Raw genomic sequence first — 19,450 nt, 5'->3', positions numbered from 1 at the left:
TCGCTATGGAACTAAACATCGACCGTAAAAGAGTTTTGGACTATTTACACTAACTAAGTTCTATATTTGGGTTCCGCATGAATTAATAGTAAAAAATAGAATCAGTCTAGTTTCCATTTGTAAATCTCTGGTGAAACGAATTGAAATAATCATCATCATTTATCATAAACCACAGAAACTCGGCCAAACACTTAATTTGAATATTGACTAATAACTAATGCTTTTGAAGGAGGTAATTAAAAGTGACCATCTGAACTAATCAGTAGGAAAGCTGTTATCTTCTATTACGATAACACTAATCCACATACATATTTAGTAACTCGGTAAGAATTGGGAGATTTATAATAGATAAGAGAAAAGAATTACAGAATATAGCTATCGTATGTCCTGGAGGACAATCAAGTTAAATTTAAGTTTCTTATCAATTATACTTTTATAAAACTGAAAACCGCCAGTCATAGCCTATCCTCAATACGAAAATACGAATTGCACCCAACTTCCTAACACTACTTTCTTTGAAGTCTTAAAATAGTATAGGCCAATGTGTCAATCTTGTTTTAGAAGATCGTTAATCGAATATCATTTCGAAAAAGAAAAGAATAAGTTAGGACTACATTTTCATATATGATTGAATATATTCTATATATCAGTAGACTTCCACCACTTTTTAATATACACATTATATGATTTAATGGTGTAAATAATTGTTGTTGCTTTATTATTAATATATACACATAAAAATATATAAAACATATCACTATAAACATATAAAAACATTCAAATATGATTGAATATATTCTTTAAATGAGCAGGTTGGTTCCTGACTAAATACTGTTATAGAATATATTATGCCTTCTTGGTGAATGTTTAGCCCAGCTGGTGAAAATAGCATCATAGTATTACACAAATGTCATAGTCCCCCTGAACTCAGCGGAGACAGGAAGTTTCGCCGTCACCGACCACGAAAAGGTCGAGCTCCTCTCTAAAACCTATGAGGCCCAGATGGAACGCCTCCATCCTGCTACAAATATAAACGTTGCCGAGAATGACGAAATCATTAGGAACCAACTCTGTTCACTCTCAAGTGTCTCCAAGTTATCTAGATCACCCAGTTTTTCCTAAAATACACACATAAATGATTAGCAAGATTCGGAACAAGAAGGCCCCGAGTTTCGATAACATCTCGATAGCCCAACTCAATAAACATCCCTATAAGCAGCTCGCCGAACTAACTAATATCATCGACGCCATTCTGAGGCTGCAACACTTTCCATCCACATGGAAACATGCATTCATCGCAGTTATCTCCAAAAATTGAGCTAGATCGTCACTTTATGACTACAGACTTATCAGCCTACTAAGTTCCATTTCAAAGCTTACAAGCTTGAAGGAGCAATTCTTTATGCTATTAATTATTTTACGAAGACAAACACTCAGCCGTTCATCAGGCCTATCGGCTGGCCGCAAAAATCAACTGCTTTTAATCGACATGGAGCAGTCGGAGACTTGGAGTGGTTTTCTTGGACTTAACCAAAGTCTTTGACAAGGTTTGGCACGAAGGCTTAGAGGCGAAATGTCATCGGGTAGGCATAGCCACTCTTTTCATATCATTTTTGTCAGGTCGATCGTTCCAGGTGAAAATTAAAGATATTCTCTCTAGCCGCAAAACCGTCGATGCAGAAGTTCCATAAGGCTTAATTTAATATTTTTCTTTTAGATATCCCTAGGAGACCACAAATTGAGGCAGCTTTTTACACAGACGACACTGCTTACTTTGCTTTTTCAAGACGGGCACCCCCCTACTAACCGTAAGAAGTAACAGTTACGATCATAGGATAAGCTGATAGGGTGTGGTTTAGTGGGTAGTCCAGAAGCACTCTCCACATAACCAGTCCAACTCGCTTGTTCCTGCGGGTCTCCGCGACCAGGTATCCGTAACAGGATTCCCTTTCCCGGTTTCAGGTTAAAAAAAAAACACGCAGTATTGGACCCAAGTCCCACCCAAGTAGTATTGAAACAACCCACAAAATTGTTTTAGTCATCTTTAACCCCGCACTATGTTTTTTTCCATTGTGATCAAATGGAGCACCCCTTTTGGATCCAATTCTTACATTTTTCAAGTTAAATATGATTTAATTATTTAATTGCAGCTCTGTTCTTATGATCGATGATATATTGAAATGGCATCAAAAATGGATGGTACTCTACGAACTTTTCATGTTTTTGTATGCCGTGTAATAAAACTAATTTAAAATGTAAATTAATTTCATTAATGACATTGAAGCCCACCTGAAAGTTCTAAGCTTTAAAAACTTTTCTTTTTATCTCAATCTGTAAGGTATCTGGAATATACAGCTGGACTTATCTTTCTGATACATAAAATTACTGTTATCTTCACCATAATCATTACAGTAATGTTGGTAATTTCCTCTGCACGAAGATTATACCAATTACGTCCATTATGTTCAGCAATATCGCGGTTCTTGAAGACTATAACTTAGCGGTCGAGTAAAAATTGTCACGAAAAGGAACCGATTGCTTTTTGCCAAATAACACGGAATTTTGTTACAGTGTCACCAAAAATTAATTAGTTTTATTAATTCGCTTTGAATTAATTAGTTACGTCTTTCATATGGCTTTATTAGATTAATTAATATTCGGACTATGCTATTAACGCTAAGCCTAACGTCACACTAATAATGGAGTCTATTGTTCTTCGTATGTATTATAATTATACTGGATGAATTACAGTTTTACAAACAACACAAAAAAACAATAGTTTCAGACTTTCATCACTTTTTAATATACACATTGCATGGTTTAATACTGTAAATATTTATTGTTGCTCTATTATTAATACACGCATATTTTTATAGAATCATAACATCATTTTAAACGTATTTATATATAAATTAGTCCCTCTCTCTTGGTCACGTGGTAATTTGAAAACTATTTTACGGATTTCCGTCTTATTTTTTTCTGACATTTTTCTATATTTTGTAGAAGGTTCTTGTGGATAGAAAAATTAAGACAATTTGGCAGAAAATTGTAAAATGCATCAAGCGTTTGATAGTTTATTAGTAGCCATTTGAAAAACGTCGCTTAAAATCTATATTGATTGGCATATACCAAACAAACAATCTATTTATTAATTTCTTAGTGCACAGTCCATTCGATCTGAAGGTCTATCCACTTCTGAGTTTGTTCAGTAAGTTTTCTCATAATTAGTTCACCACAGTCGCGCTTTATATTAAAAATTTAATTTAATATGGACTTTTACTAGGTTCTGATAACACGTTATATATAAAGGTACTCAGAATAGAGTGGCTATACAAAAAAAGCTAATCTTCACTTAAATTTAGTTCTTTACAACGCCACCAATTAGACGTACCAACTTAGATCACAAAGCGCTGTAAGTATATTTGAGCAAGTCAAACTGATGAGCAAAGGGTGTATTAGTGAAATTGATGCCATTGGGGCAGCCACCAGAGTCACTACATTAATTGGTGTCCAGAAATTGCTTTTTTTATTGAATATGTATTGCAATTGGTCCCCAAATAAAAATAAAAATAAAAAGATAGAAAACCATCTACAGTATTTATTTCCGCGCCAGAAAACAAAGTAAAAATGATTGTGTATCAAAAATCGTTGCAATAAAATATTTATTCCAGTTCCAATTAAATATTCATAGCTCAAACAGGACAACGTCTGTCGTGCCAGCTAGTAGTTGTATGAAAATGACAAAGATTTTCAGCATTTTCATTTAAACTAAGGAATATTATTTTCCTTAATAGTACCTCAACTAAGTTTTGAACATATTAATACACACAATGTTTAAAAACTCGTATTAGTATTTTATGCAATGCAATAGCCATAGAAATATCTTAAATAAAATAATTGAAGAGAATAAATAAAAAATCTTGTAACGAAGTAATTTGTGATCAATATGCCTTAATTTTTTTTATTATTTAATTAATATATTGTTACTAGTCGTTAAATCTAGGTATATAACTAACCCATCGGCCCTATCTCAGTCTCTGCTGAAATAATGCTTATACATGTTACTGATGAATTTTTTAATATATGCACCTCACTACACAAGATCAGATAGTTTGATTCTTTTGAGTGAGTGTTTGAATAGTTGTAATATTTCAATATTCGTGTGAGAATGGAGCCTTTCCTCATGCCCCCTTGCAGTTCTCTTGTTACTCTTTGCAGAGCATCCCCATAATTGAACTCCATATGTCCATATAGGTTTCAATATTTGCTTATATAATAGCAATTTATTATTTACTGATAATTGTGATTTTCTTCCAATTAGCCAGTACATTTTCCTATATTTCAATTCTAGTTCCTTTCTTTTCTTCTGTATATGCTCCTTCCAGCGAAGTTTTGCATCGAGATTCATTCCGAGATATTTAGCGTTGTAGCTATATGGAATGATACTATTATTTAATGTTATGGGTGCTTGTACGGTCTGTTTATAGGTGAACTGCACATGTACAGATTTACTTTCGTTAATTTTTATTTTCCAAACTTGTGTCCATTTATTTATATTGTCACTTGCCTGTTGTATTTTTCGTGAGGCTTCTTCACTATTGTCTCCGACAGCTATAATCGCAGTATCGCCATCAAATGTAGCCATCGTAATATTTTCCGTTTGTGGTATATCACAAGTGTAGAGTAGATAAAGCATTGGTCCAGTCCACTTCTTTGTGGTACACCTACTTTAGATTCTTTTATTGTACAGTAAGCTTCTTCTTGTTTGACTCTAAACATTCTGGTTGTAATGTATGATTTCAATAGTTCGGTATGTTGTTTTGGTAGCAATTTCTGTAGCTTATGAATAAGGCCTTCATGCCAAACCTTATTGAAAGCTTGTACTACATCTAAAAATATAGCTGAGCATACTTTTTTACTTTCGTAGGCTTTTTCAATAAGATCTGTTATTCTGTGGACCTGGACAATTGTTGAGTGCTTGTTAATAAACGCAAACTGGTGTGTTGGTATTAGGTTTTTTCTCTCAATGATCGGTTTTATATTTTTCAACAGAAGTTTTTCAAAAACCTTAGATATTACTCGTAGCAGTGATATAGGTCTATAGGCTTTTATTTCGTTTGCTGACTTCCCAGGTTTTGGGATAATTATAAGAATACGCTTTAAATGAGAAAGAAACAATATATATTTTAATTGTAGAATATATAATCGTAGCATGTTAAAAAATATCCAGAAAAAGAATATTATAAAAAATTAATAAATTTTATTGCCATTTATTTTACGAGAGTAAAAAACAGGCTAATCCGCCAGATACAAAAATAAATCAAATTATAAAAACCATTCTCATTAAAAAAATTCGTTTTAATTTGACGGAACACTGAATGGAAATACCATGAAGAGGGTTGTTCTTTCTAAAATCCAATTCGAAAAAATTACAAATAAATTCCCAATTAATGACTTTTTCTTTCCGGCCAAACTAATTTAAAGCCTTAGCCGTTACGAAAATTATATTGTATTACGTCTCAAATGAAAAAGAGATTACGGGGCAATTCGTTATTTTGGATTTGTCACATTTCTTATTTGTAGTAGTCATTAATCATCTGTATTTTTCTTTTTATTGTTGCAGGTTATAAAGACCGTATTTACCAGCCACCTGACACCAACTTATTGAGAAAAGGTAAGTGAATATAAACTCAATGAAACATCTCCTTTGGGCGAAATAACATGACCATATATACTTATATACTTAACACTTCTTTTCTAATATTATATCTGAATAGTTCTCAACAATTCTTTAACTTTAAACCGTAATTATAATATTTTAAAAAATTTTGCAGACGTTTGACCAACGGACAACTCTTATAGGTTCATTCGGTTACATATTGGAACTTCTCAAACAGCATTCTATCTCTTTTTAAATAGAATAAAATGAGAAGTAGAATTTTGTTTGACTGTAAAACGAATTTACAACTTTCGCCAGGCACATATTGATGACGTGCGTTACTACTGTTTTGAATAGACTATATATTCGTTCTGATCTCTCAGTAAAATACTTATCGAACCTATCTATCATCATCATTTTAAATTGATTGAAAAATAATCATTTTAAATTGAAATCCACCAGGTTGTGGCCATCAGGAATCCAAAAGTATGAATTGTAATTGCACAATTTCTTCCAATTGCTTTATGTGAAACTTAACAGTAATCCAGGCTAAATACCGCCAGCTACATTTGCAGCTAAACAACAATGCGCCAATTTAGCTTTAGAGAGTATATCATATTAAAATATAGTGTATGTTAGAATTGATAGTATATTGATATTATATCACAACAACAGTTAGGCACTAATGAAAAACTCCTGAGTCCTTTCGAAAAAAAAAAAAGACAAATTGCGGCTCAATTTCCAAATATGATTTTATATATTGTTTATATCAGAAGGATAGCTCCAAACTGAATGCAGCTATTATCTATATCTATTCAGATAATGCAGAATGGAATCTATTCTAATCTTCTTGGTGAATATTTATACCAAGTCATTTTAACAGCTTCATAGTGTTAGACCCAATCTTATCCATAATGTTAAAGCAACAAACAAAATTATTCAGTAAACTGAATCACATTACATGTGTTTTCTTTCCACTGTAACGATAATTAAGAAGAATATGTGATATGTGATATAACAGTGAAGATTTTATAATATTCCTGGCCGTGTGAATTAGCATATTTCTATTTTAGAAGTAGATGACCCGGTTAGTTTCGTATCAGCTCTATCAGTCAATTTTTTCGGACAATAACAATAGCCACTTCGTCGACTGTCGGTGAATTAAAGCGCCTCGCATGCTTACCGGCAGGGGGTTTGTCAGGTCTGACGACGATATTATGGCTGTCAAATGGCGGTTGATCCAATGCTATTTTAAATATTTTGACTGAATTATTGTTCTGATAAAAATGTTTCCAATTCTTGGACAATAGATCGCTTCACTGTTGGATTATGATTATAACGTCTATCAATTTCCACATCCGGATTTTCACAATTTACAAGAATTGATTATCTGCAATTGGTAGTGGCAACAGGGCTCCTAGTAAGTAGATTTGTCTTCTCTATCTGTAATTTTTTAACAATATAAATTATTTGTGATACAAATTTGAATGTTACCAAACTGCTTTTATGGCATGATATCTCGAAAGTAGACATGAAATTTTCTTGTACGATATACCGAACAACATCATTAGTAAAGAACCATCATAATTTCAAATGTTGGCCAAACATGATTAGAATAATTTTCCATCCCAGAAAATAATAGGCGTAATGGATCTGGTCGTAAGGCCAGTTTACTAGTTAACGAATTTCTATCATGATCTCATTATAATCAATTTTCTGTTCATACTGGAATAATCCTTGTTCCTGGACCACAGGAGTATTGCATGTGTGGAGTCGCTCAATTTCATTATATAGTGCGTACTGTTGTATTTGATGGGCAACTCGTTGCATTCTAAGTCTATCCACTTAATTTCCAGTTGCTCTCAAACACAATTGAGACACTCGAATTCGAATTTTCTTCAACGTTTGATACATTATATACCAGATGTATCGGAAAGTTGTTACCGTTTTTCTTTCGGAAAAAATCTACAAAATTTTTAAGAAACTGGAAAAATTTATTTACTCAAACTATTGAAATTTCATACTATATATATTGCCCATATTTCAAGCAATTTATGGATGGCATTCCAAAAAGACTTCATTCATTGAGCCATATCCTAGCTTCTTCCAAAATTAAGGAAAAGCCGCTCTGCAAGAGTGTGTCTCATTGATGCGAAAAGTTAATATTCGTACAAGGCAAGGTCTGGAGAGTACGGCGGGTACGATAATATGTCCTGTCCAAGTACTTTCAACGCTTCCTTAACCGGTTTTCATTTATAAAACGGCGCGTTATCGTGCTCCAAAATCACTTTACCATGTATTCGGGCCCATTCTGGATGTTTCTCGATCAATGCATGATTTAAATTGATCATTTGTAATCGGTGGCAATCACTATAAACTATTTCACCAAGTTTCAACAGTTCTTAATACAGCACTCCATTCTGATCCCACCAAACACACAAGATTGTCTTGTGACCAAAACGATTTGGACATGAAGTCGATCGGCCGGCTTCGCCAGATGATAGCCCTGATTTTTTAGAGTTAGGGTTTTTATATAAATTCACTTTTCATCGCCCGTCACTCTTCGGTGCAGAAATGACTTTCAGTCATAGATTTGAAGCAGCATTACCCAGATGATTCTTTCGATTTTCCATTTTCCTGTCATTCAATTGATGTGGCACCCATATACCCATCTTTTGGAATTTAAAATTATTATTCAATCGAGTGTTTCGTTTTGTTGAGTCACTTTTGCGCGGTAGTTTTACGTTATTTGTCCAGAATCGTATATTAATATTCTCCGGTCTCTCTCAGTTAACTTTGGGTTCAGCCCAATATTCCTCTTCCTCGATGATGTTTTGCCACGTTTTGAGTATGATGATATCACTAACCGAGCACCAATGGTTTACCCGCTTTAAAAGTTTAATAAATCACACATTCCACCGATCGCTTGTTTTAACAATCACAAGACATTTACACACTGAAATCTAAACTACAAAACTAAACTGGTGTACGCGTCGCATAATGTATGCAAAAACAATACTACAAATATGAAGCAAAAAGTGAAACATAAGACGATTGTTTTGTGTGTTTCAAAATTAGCAGTAGATATCAATTTAGAACACTAGAACACTTAGAACATCATACCTTAAATAACCCTTCACAGTAATGGAAGTTCATGTATTTCTATTACTGTAAGACGCTGTGTATCAGTATGACAATATTGTACGTAATTAGTAGAAGAGCTGTATGTAAAAGCTTCATTAATGGTTTTGGTAACTTTCAAGGCAAGAAAGGAGAAACAAATTAAAAGACGCCCTTTAATAGGGATTGATGTATTGGCAAATAAATCAGCATTGAGTTTAAATGTTGCAGTACGGATACCGATGATATTTGTAAATGGAGCACTTACTGTTAGTTAAAATAATAGTTATTCCAGAAAACTATTTTTACGAATCTGTTTCATATATTACAGAAATTTATTTTGTAGAAATCTTTATATTTAATTGACTTGATTAAATTTATAACAAATATCAAATAATATGTATTACGTTTAATTATCATAGCAAGTATACAATTTATTATGTTTAAAATGACCGAAACTAAGTAACAATTAATCGATTTATATTCGTAACTGCATTAAAGCCATTTAATTAAAACATAAAAATATGTTTCCGCTCAACATTCTAACGAACACGAAAATAATCAATCATCCCACATATTATTTTGCTATAGCTTAGATGAAACATGCAATATGGTTATTCAAAATTTTGAAACATTGTTGCAATATAACATAATGCTTTTAATCCGCTAAATTTTTGTCGAGATACATCATGCAATAGTGACACAATATGATAACTATTTAATTTGTTAAATGGTTTAAATGCGGAACGTAACGAATAATACCAAAATGCAAGGCAATTTTTCTCTCTTATAGTAAATTATCTATTAAATTTGTACAATATTATGTACTATTAGGTTAAAAACCATATAAAAGTAATAAGTATATTATCAAGAGTAATTTAGTGAATATATATGAATGTAACATTACACCATATAATTTTTAAATATATATATAACAATACATAAATATGTTAAACTAGTGATGTAAATAGTTTAAAATAATATAGAATAGTAGAATAACCAAAATATCTACCAAAATAATCGTGAGCCGCAAACTCTCGACTATTAAATAAAGCAATAATTAGTTAAAATATTTAGCTTATTACTATTAATAACATTTTCAACGAAACTGATATTATATAGCCCATATTATGATAAAAATCAATAATAATACATTTTTGTAATATTTTCAAAATTACCATATGTTAAAACTGGACATATAGTCTATTCAAAGTTTTTTTTGGCATTTTTTTATGGCTATTTGTGACCTCGAACCATTCCAATGTTGCCGCATCAACTCTGAGTTTTAGTTCAATTTGGCTTTGACATACAAGAAAATTATAATCTAAATAAAGAGGACAGAATGAATACTAACTGTTTTGTAGACATAGTAAGCGCATTAGACAGAATTCACTGATTAATTTTATGAAGAATGGTGTACACAGATAGTAGCAGAAGAAATAAAATATACAGTGATGCCAAGATGACTCGACAAGTAAACACACCATGGAAGGAAACAAGAACTAAACGCAAAAAGGTAAATATGCACTCGAATGAAAATAAAATACGTTTCTCAGATATACAATTGTTGATTAGCTACATCATGGATGGTGTGGAAAAGAGTTCAATGTAAATACAGCAACTCTAACCTACAAACTATTATACTTTAAGATTAATAAGATTATTATATAGTTTTAAGACTTTCGATAATACATGTATTAGATGTACTATAAGGTTAAAATAAATTATATTTGATAATATTTTTGTTCAATTATTTTATCTAGTTTAGAATGTATTTGTGTGTCAAATCCAAACTTAATTAAAACTTAAAGTTGCTGCGGCAACATTGTAATGGTTCGACGTCACAAATATCGATGACAGATTACTAAAAATCTTTGAATAGACTATATTTTTGTTTACAACAGGAGTATAAAAGAACCTTGCATCTGTATATGACTCATACATTCTAGTTACATCAAATCCATATTGTAAAAAATAAAGGCATATTACGTATATTAATTTAATAATTTGAGAATTTTTAAAGCTTCATTTCACGGATATCTTGTACTGACGGGATTGCGTTATTATATTTCAAATTATCCATACCCCACATTGCTAGAATTATTGACTTTTTACAATAATTCGCTAATTGTTCATTGTTCACAACCTGCAATCATCAATAAAACAACTTAGTACTTTCTTTTTAAAATTGGTGTTATCAAACTGGCATACCTTCTATTTTTTGAGGTCAATGTACTACAGTTTCTTGCCGTCATTTCTGGTGATCAAGCGACTTTTAGTAAGATAATAAAGCTTTTTATAATAGCACTATAAACCTTGCCCTTTTAACTAAAAGAACTGTTATATAGCTCATCAATCATATACTTAAATATCCATTCGAACAATACACTCAATCTACAAGAATTTAATATATAGCTCTATTTGTATATATTCTTCATATAGCTTTTGAGATGATATATATGAGAATAGCTGATGCTGATATACGAACATATCAATATTTTTTGAAAAAAATATCTATATTTGTAGCACATGTTTTTTTGACCGATATATCGATATAACTATATTTTCCTGTTGACATTTTTCGATACTTCTTCAAAGAAAATTTCAAAGAGAAGATATTTCTTTTGGAATTTTAAAGGTTTATCAAACATATATGATATTTTTTACAATATTTAGAGTATATTGATATATTTTTTGTAAATATCGATATTTCCCTGGTTTTTAAATATCGAAAACCCGAAAAAACCAGATGAAAATATCCTTGCTACAAACTTGCTACTTCTTGCCAACTTGTTCCTCGGATTTACCCCTATGAAACTATTTTTTGTTAAATGATCTGAATTGAATAAATAGAAACAAACGCGTATTTTAAGTTCCTTGAGAAAAACTCTTATTTGGAAGGAATAAAAAATTAGAAAACCTTCGCTTAGATGTATTGAGTTAAAAGGAGGAATAAAACTCATTTTTCGAGAAAAAAAAATCATTAAAAAGTAACTGACTTATCAAACCTCCCTCTTATTATAATTACTAAATGTCAAATGTTTATTGGCCTTTGAAATTCTATAAGATGTTATTGATAACAGGCTAATAGAAAAGCCCCCGGCCTGACACATAGATGGCGCTACTAGAATTAAATCCATATGTTTTTTAGTTAGCTCTAATCATCAAAATATGCGTGTTTAAATTTGACAGCTGTCAAATTATTAGTTTCTGAATTAAAGCTTTTTGAGTGAAGCAATTTTTATTATTGTGATAAAAATGGATAAATAGGAATTTCGCGTGTTGATAAAATATTGCTTTTGAAGGGAAAAAATACAGTTGAAGCAAAAACTTGGCTTGATGCCGAGTTTCCGGACACTGCCGCAGGAAAATCAGCCATCAATTACTCATATGCTAAGCTTAGACGTGGTGAAATGAGCTCCTAAGACGGCGAACGAAGTGGAGGCCCAAAAGAGGTTGTTACCGACGGAAATATTAAAAAATCCACAAAATGATTTCAAATGACCGTAAATTGAAACTGAATGAATTACCAGACACTCTAAAGATATTAACTGAACGTGTACATCATATCGTTCACGAATATTTGGTATGAGAAAGCTCTGTGCAAAGTGGGTGCCGCGCGAGCTCACTTTTGACCAAAACAACGACGAGTTGATGATTCGAAGCAGTGTTCGAAGATGATCAAGCGTAATAAACCCGACTTTTTGCGTCGATATGTGGCAATGGATGAAACATGGCTCCATCATTTCACTCCTAAGTCCAATCGACAGTCATCCAAGTAGACTGCACAAGATGAACCCGCTACAAAACGTGGGAAGACGCGTCTGTATTTTGGGATACGCATGAAATAATTTCATTGACTACTTTGAAAAAGGAAAGACTATCAACAGCGACTATTACATAGCGTTACATAGCGAAAGACGAAATCGCGGAAAAGCGGCTGCATTTGAAGAAAAAGAAAGTAGTGCTTCACCAAGACAATGCACCATGTCACAAGTCATTGAAAACGATGGCAAAAATCCATGAATTGGGCTTCGAATTGCTTTCTCATGCACTGTATTCTCCAGATCTGGCCCCCAGCGACTATTTCCTGTCCTCAGATCTCGAAATAATGCTCGCGGGGAAGAAATTTTCGTCGAATGAAGAGGTGACCGACGAAACTGAGGCTTATTTTGAAGCAAAAGACAAAGCGTACTACAAAAATGGTGTTGAAAAGTCGGAGGTTCGCTATAATCAGTGTATCACCCATGAAGGGAATTATGTTGAATAAAAAAAAATTCCAAAAAAGGTGTTTTACTATGGTAGGCCGGGGACTTTTCGATTGACCTGTTATTAACCAGGATATGACAATAAGATATTAAAAATTAATCCTATAATATACTAATAATGTATTTTATATTGAACAGAATAATATTTAAAGATTTAAAAATATACATTAGTGAAAAACAAATAATGTGAAGGTCAAGTAAACTTTTTTCTCTTCAGCCTGTGTAGATCCCCTCAAGAATAAACAGAAATAGAGTCCATTATCATATGTAAAAAGTTGAAGCTGGTAGCGTTGGCACAATTTACTAGTAACCCTGTCGTTCGGCGTCGCCGTCCTAGCGGCGCCCCTCCAGGGCGGCGTCGGCAGCGCCGCGACGGCGGAGAACAGGTGGATAGAACGGCCCATACCCTCGTCGACCACGTTGCTTTCCGCGTGTCCGGACGCTTTTCCGATTTTCCCGATAGATATTTATCATTATAACCAACAATTTTCGACCGAGGCGGTTCGCTTTTGATTCAGGACACTGACTGCTAAATTGACACTTTCCATCATGGATAACGGTAAGCTTGCTTTTTTTAACACGATAAAAATATATACGATAATCGGTTTATTGGATTTTAAATTGCCGTATATAATTTGGTGACTAATAAATCATTGGACAAGTTTTTTAAACGCGAGTGTTGTTATATTGCGTAACAGAATGATTACTAACGGATATATTTTGTTTTCTAAATTTGAAATATTGATCTATGTATTATATTTATTTTCAATGCAAAATATTTTTCCCTAACATATGCTAGATAAAGTTATCGCAAGCAGATAATAATTAAATCGATTTACTAAATAAATAAACGAATATTGTGCATATTAAATAGCTTGAGTTTTCTACATCATCTAATTTTATTTCATTTAAGATTAAGTTTATTCTATAAAATATAATTGTGAATTCTAGATTCATTCGATCGCATAAAACTAGGAAAAACTTGCATGTTAAAACAACATTATATCTTGAAAACAATGTTCTAATTGCGTTGATATTTTGAAATTAATCTATCAACTAATTTTAACAATCTATTCATACAGTAAATTTTATTCGTTCCATACAATATCAGTACAACGATAGCTTATCAAAGAATAAATATGTTTATTTATTTTTTATATCTCATAGCAATTAAATTAGATCATTGTTAATAAGAACTAATAACAATTTATTACCTCTATATATTTATATATCTAACAATTATTGCCCTATTATTCATATAAAATACCAGGATTTTTGTTGTTTTATTTTGATTTCAATATAAATCGATAACAATTTTAATTACGTTAATATTTCTAAATTAGGCTAATAATTATTTTTAATAAAATTGTAAATTTTTTTCTTATTCCATGTAGATTTACAAAAATAATTAATTGACAAATAATAAATACTTTCCTTATTTCTTATTACATCTTAAAGAAGCTAAACAACACAATAAACAAATGATTAAAAGAAGATTATTATTAGTAGCAACCAATAAAAATTAATTGCTTCTTTATATATTTATTACCTAACTTTTTCTGGCTTACTATTGATCTAGATCACCGAGATATTTTAGTTGTTTTGTTGATAAAAAATCCATACTCAATGAATTCTGCTATTTTTATATAAACTAAATCTATTTTAATAAGTTCTTGATTATGCTAATATTTATAAATTAGTCCTATAGTCTAATAATAAGTGTAATAATAAGAATATAAATAAGAAATAATCTAGAAATAACTCTTTTTAAAATTATAGAATAAAGCATAGAGATAGTTTAAATTTATTACACATTTTAAGAACTAAATTATTAGATATCATTTAATCATTAAAAGAACAGCTTTCTTGTATCCAAATTCCATTAAATTTACGATATAAAACATAATTTTACATTATTTTTTAATTCTTAACTTTCATTCAACAATTATTTCTATAGAGTCAATCGCGTCAATCCATGAAACTAATTTTGAACTAAAACTATTTTATTACTTTTATTGTATATTTGAAAACTGCAATGAAGGTATTATACAAGGCACCATTGAAATTCGTTTATTCAGCATTAAATATTTGATCGACATAATTTAAACTTACTTTCGTTCAAGTACAATACTGGTTTCTACTGATCATAATAAAACAAATTCATGTCCTTCATTGCAAATATCAATGGGACTTGTTAAAATGCATGACTTTTTGATACATTATCCTACATATTAATTTGTTGTAATTGATAAGATTTCATTTTTTATTGTCAACTGCAAATCAGAATGGATATTTTATTGACCATTTTCAGATTAATTTATAAGTGAAACAATTTATTTTCCTAGATCATTTATTTGCGAGCTTTGACATACCTGTTAAATATACTATATATAGAACAACTGCGTTTATTTGTCAACAACACTTTTATTTACTCCTAGTTACTTGTAAATTTACTCTAAAAGGCGTTTTATAAAAGAACTGCATGCTACCAAGGACATTTTAATACAAAAGTTACTATTTATGAAATAGATGCAATTTGGTCTTTCCAGCTATGCCCCAATAAAATAACAGTTATGATTTTAGTGATTTTTGTGACTTATTTCTAAGATTTGGTTAGATATATAGGGCAGAGATAGAAAAGATTATAATTTGCAGGTTATAATTTGCATCAATTAAAATTAATAGAACTTAATGCATATATGACAGGTATTCTAAACATACATTAAGGTATTTTTATAGTAATCTATTAATTATATCGAGGACGTGACACTATGACCTTATAAGTCAAAGACTCTATGAATAATAAAAAATCAGAATAAATGATCTCACATCAAAAAAAACTAGGGTATTTGTGATATGTTTTATAAAGACCGTAATCAAACCAAAAAAATGCTATTGGAGTCATTATCTATATAATTATATGGTCTGTATACTAAATAAGGTTTAAGTAAAAAGTTTGGAACGAATAAAAAATTCTCTATTATTGAGTCCTAAATTGTAACATTTTTTGCTGCCATATTCTTTTGTATAATTTATGTAATTCGGCTCCTTTCTAAGAGTTAGTGAACCAAAAAAGACGCTAAATTTAGAGAATCGATATTAATTTGTTTCCATCCACCTCATTCGTCCATTTATAACTAATATCGATTTGTGCTTCTCCACAAACCTATTTCCTTCACGCTTCTATAATCGACTTCATTTGTTTCTAAAATAATCTTGGATAACTTAATACCATTGTTTTTAAATCTATTTTTTTTAATGTAAGATATTGTTAAACAGTATAGATAATTATTAGATGCAGGATTTTTATCATTGAAGCAGCAGGTTATAAAGTAAAATATCGTTTTTTATTGCCATTGCCACTGCGTTTAAATTCATAAGAGATACAATTTCCTTTTTTTATTTATCATTTGTAAGGCTTTTCGATGCTTGGTTACTCTTGATAAAACAACAATCAAGGAGTTATATAACACAAGAAGTGTTTGAAGTACGTTTTCATTAACTGGATACTCAATTTATACATCATTTAATGCTGTTGGTTGTCGTCGTCGTTTATAATTATTTTGTGTTACCAGTTACTAAGAATGAAAGACTTTTTTATTTTTCAGAAAGAAGTAGTGAAATATTGGATGGGTCGCACAATTCTATTGGACATCAATCATCTGTTAATATAAACGATACTCTATGTCTAGGCATCTCACTTGTACCGTCTTTCAATCTAACATAAACACATCGTTTTTGTCTTGAACAACCAACGCCGTATCAGTCGCGCCATATAACACTATTTTTTTCATTAATTAAGAATCTATTGACGTTAATACATTACCTAATTTCTACAATGTATGACAACTAGCAGTTTGTTGTCTACAACTATCGCAATACCAAAGATTATGTAAACTGATTTTGATTTTCTTGATCGGAATTGCCCAATTATTTTTCTTATTGCATGTTACAGATTATCTTTTTAGTAAACACTCAACTCAAGGACGATTAAAATTAATATTAAGACGTCTTTATGATAAGTTGTGAGTACCTATCTACAAGAGTAATAATATATAAAAAGGAACATCTATAGTTCTGGATACTTTTGGGATGGTTACTTGTCAATCTTGCCAAAGACAACGACTCAAAACTCACGTTAAGCAAACGTTCAGTAAATCTAGTACAAAATAGCATTAATTGGTAAATAATACAAAAGTGAGTTAGAAAAACTCCTTAGTACTGATCTGATATATTAATAGAGAAAGGTAAATGTTTTCTACCAACTTTCACATATGATGAGGGAACTGATAAAACAAGGAAATTAGATTATATCTCACTAAATAATGAAAAAAGAAATTAATACTTCATGGCAGTCGGATGACATTTATATTACGAGAAACCCTATTCCATTCGTATTACGAAGAAAGACATTGACATCAAGTTATCACGCTTTGGATAGCGAAGTCAGAGTAGAATGAAATAAAGAGTAATTGTTATTTTTACTTTTGATACGTATAAGTGACAAATATAAGAAAATATATAACAGAATTACATCAAAGCCACTTTAGTCAGTGCACGAGTGCACATCTATACCCTTCGCTGATCGATAAGAAAGCAACAACTCTTGAATATCATCCTAGATCAGCGTCCAGAGATTATTAGTTTATCATTGTATCATTTCGAAAATACCACCATTGGCTGTTAATTGTCTTCAGATATATTTAATATTCTTGAGTCTGTAAACCGATAGTAAGAGTTGCAGCAAAACTGTTAACTCTTGAATCATGAACAGAAGGTCCATCTTACCAGCGAGCAAATAAGTAAACACGTAAAACAAATAATCATCTTAAAATGGAATTGCCTCAGATAAGACGAAAAATTAGAAAAGTATAGGTAAAATAAAGATTATTACATCTGAAGAATAAAGATTCATTCATATTTTACCGAAAAAAGTCACGTACATGAGACCGGGAATAGACCAGATAACGATAGAAATCTAAGGGGCTAAAGCCAAGAGCATATGCTGTATGTAGTAATTGTCCTTAATTCTGGTTAATTATTAACATGTGACAACATATTAGATAATCCTATAATACGATTTAAGAATACAAAAATTCCCTTAGAACTAAAGCATTTATAAATAAATTAGATTACATAGATTAGAACATGTAAAGTAATATTTTATTTCCTTAAATTAAGTTAAAATTATACACTTCTACTGGCATTACATGCTACTAAATAAATATTATATTTATCAACAAAACTCTTAACGCCACAAATATTTAATCTAAATGGATCACTGACCCGTTCCCATTCCACATTATTTGTTATTATATGTATATTTATGAAATTAATTATGAAAATTTACCAAAGCACTCCAAAAAAATAACGGCGCATTTTTTAACTTCTCAATTCACACGATTAAAATCCGTCTAATGCGTCTCTCGAAACACGCCACCGTGTTACACCACGTCTGCTACGGCCTATACCGAAAATTAAATTAATTATACAATTTTTACTTAACTATAATTAGGCTGCTGTTCACGGAATGAGGAAAATATATTAAATCCTTATCTCACGCCACAAATTAGTTTTTCATTCAATGGTCCGGGTATATATATATATATATATATATATATATATATATATATATTACATACGAATAATTATTTAAACATTATTGTTAAGGTCCCTGTTGATTTTGCAATAAAATATTGAGTGCTTGATGAAAAAGCGAAGTTAAATACGATGGCTTAAACGTTTTTCTACATAATATTATAACATTTTTCCATTGAGCATTATTGAGATATTTTGAGATAAATATTATACACCATACAAACAGTAACTATGAAATATTCAAAGTTATATTTTCGACATTCATTATTTTTATTTCAACCTTACAATTTCATTACTTTCTGGTCTAAAAATGAGTTTCCTGTGGCGTATTGAAATCAGCAATAAAAATTAATATATTAGAACAATCTTAAGTGCCATGGGTTGGCCCAGAAGAGTCATCAAATCAATTAGAATATTCATAACCATAAAGTTTAACAATCCATGTAGTGAACAAGTTGTGGTGTATTACGATCTACCAAAAATTAAATAACACTTTTACTTGACAATTTTTACAAATATACCAGAAAATGATCCTCGTGCATGATAAGACTCAGCCACACGTTGATAAATCTTCTTCCAATTGATGCAGCATGCCTTTTTGTGCCATATTATGACTGTCAATGTACTACTATAACCGTAAGTGTAAATATTCATTGGGTCGGACACAGAAGAACCATCCACATCGACACGCTTTGTTGCAACTCGAATGGGAAGTTCTGCGGTATCCAGCAGCCAAACACAGCGTCTTCTGATTAGCCTTGAATGAGTTTCCTGTGGCGTATTGAAATCAGCAATAAAAATTAAT

At 31.1% G+C, this 19,450-nt stretch overlaps 1 protein-coding gene across 2 annotated transcripts in view; it reads left to right on the top strand.

Annotated features, from left to right (window-relative positions):
- Schip1 (Schwannomin interacting protein 1) overlaps positions 1-19,450 on the top strand; it is a 612,769-nt gene that overhangs the window by 384,398 nt on the left and 208,921 nt on the right. The window contains exon 6 of one of the 2 annotated variants that reach the window (XM_076400854.1): positions 5,624-5,674. The gene's annotated coding sequence lies outside the window, so the exon portion shown is untranslated. Of the gene's footprint in view, positions 1-5,623; positions 5,675-13,466; positions 13,607-19,450 lie in introns of those variants that run through there. The other variant, XM_076400853.1, reaches the window with a different exon arrangement.

Source organism: Rhynchophorus ferrugineus, unplaced genomic scaffold, assembly GCF_030347505.1.
Source record: "Rhynchophorus ferrugineus isolate W39M unplaced genomic scaffold, kcgeb_rfMv2 rfM3, whole genome shotgun sequence".
NCBI classification, from domain to species: domain Eukaryota; kingdom Metazoa; phylum Arthropoda; class Insecta; order Coleoptera; family Curculionidae; genus Rhynchophorus; species Rhynchophorus ferrugineus.
Note: the sequence above shows the minus strand (reverse complement) of the source record. Positions and strands in the feature narration are given on the sequence as shown.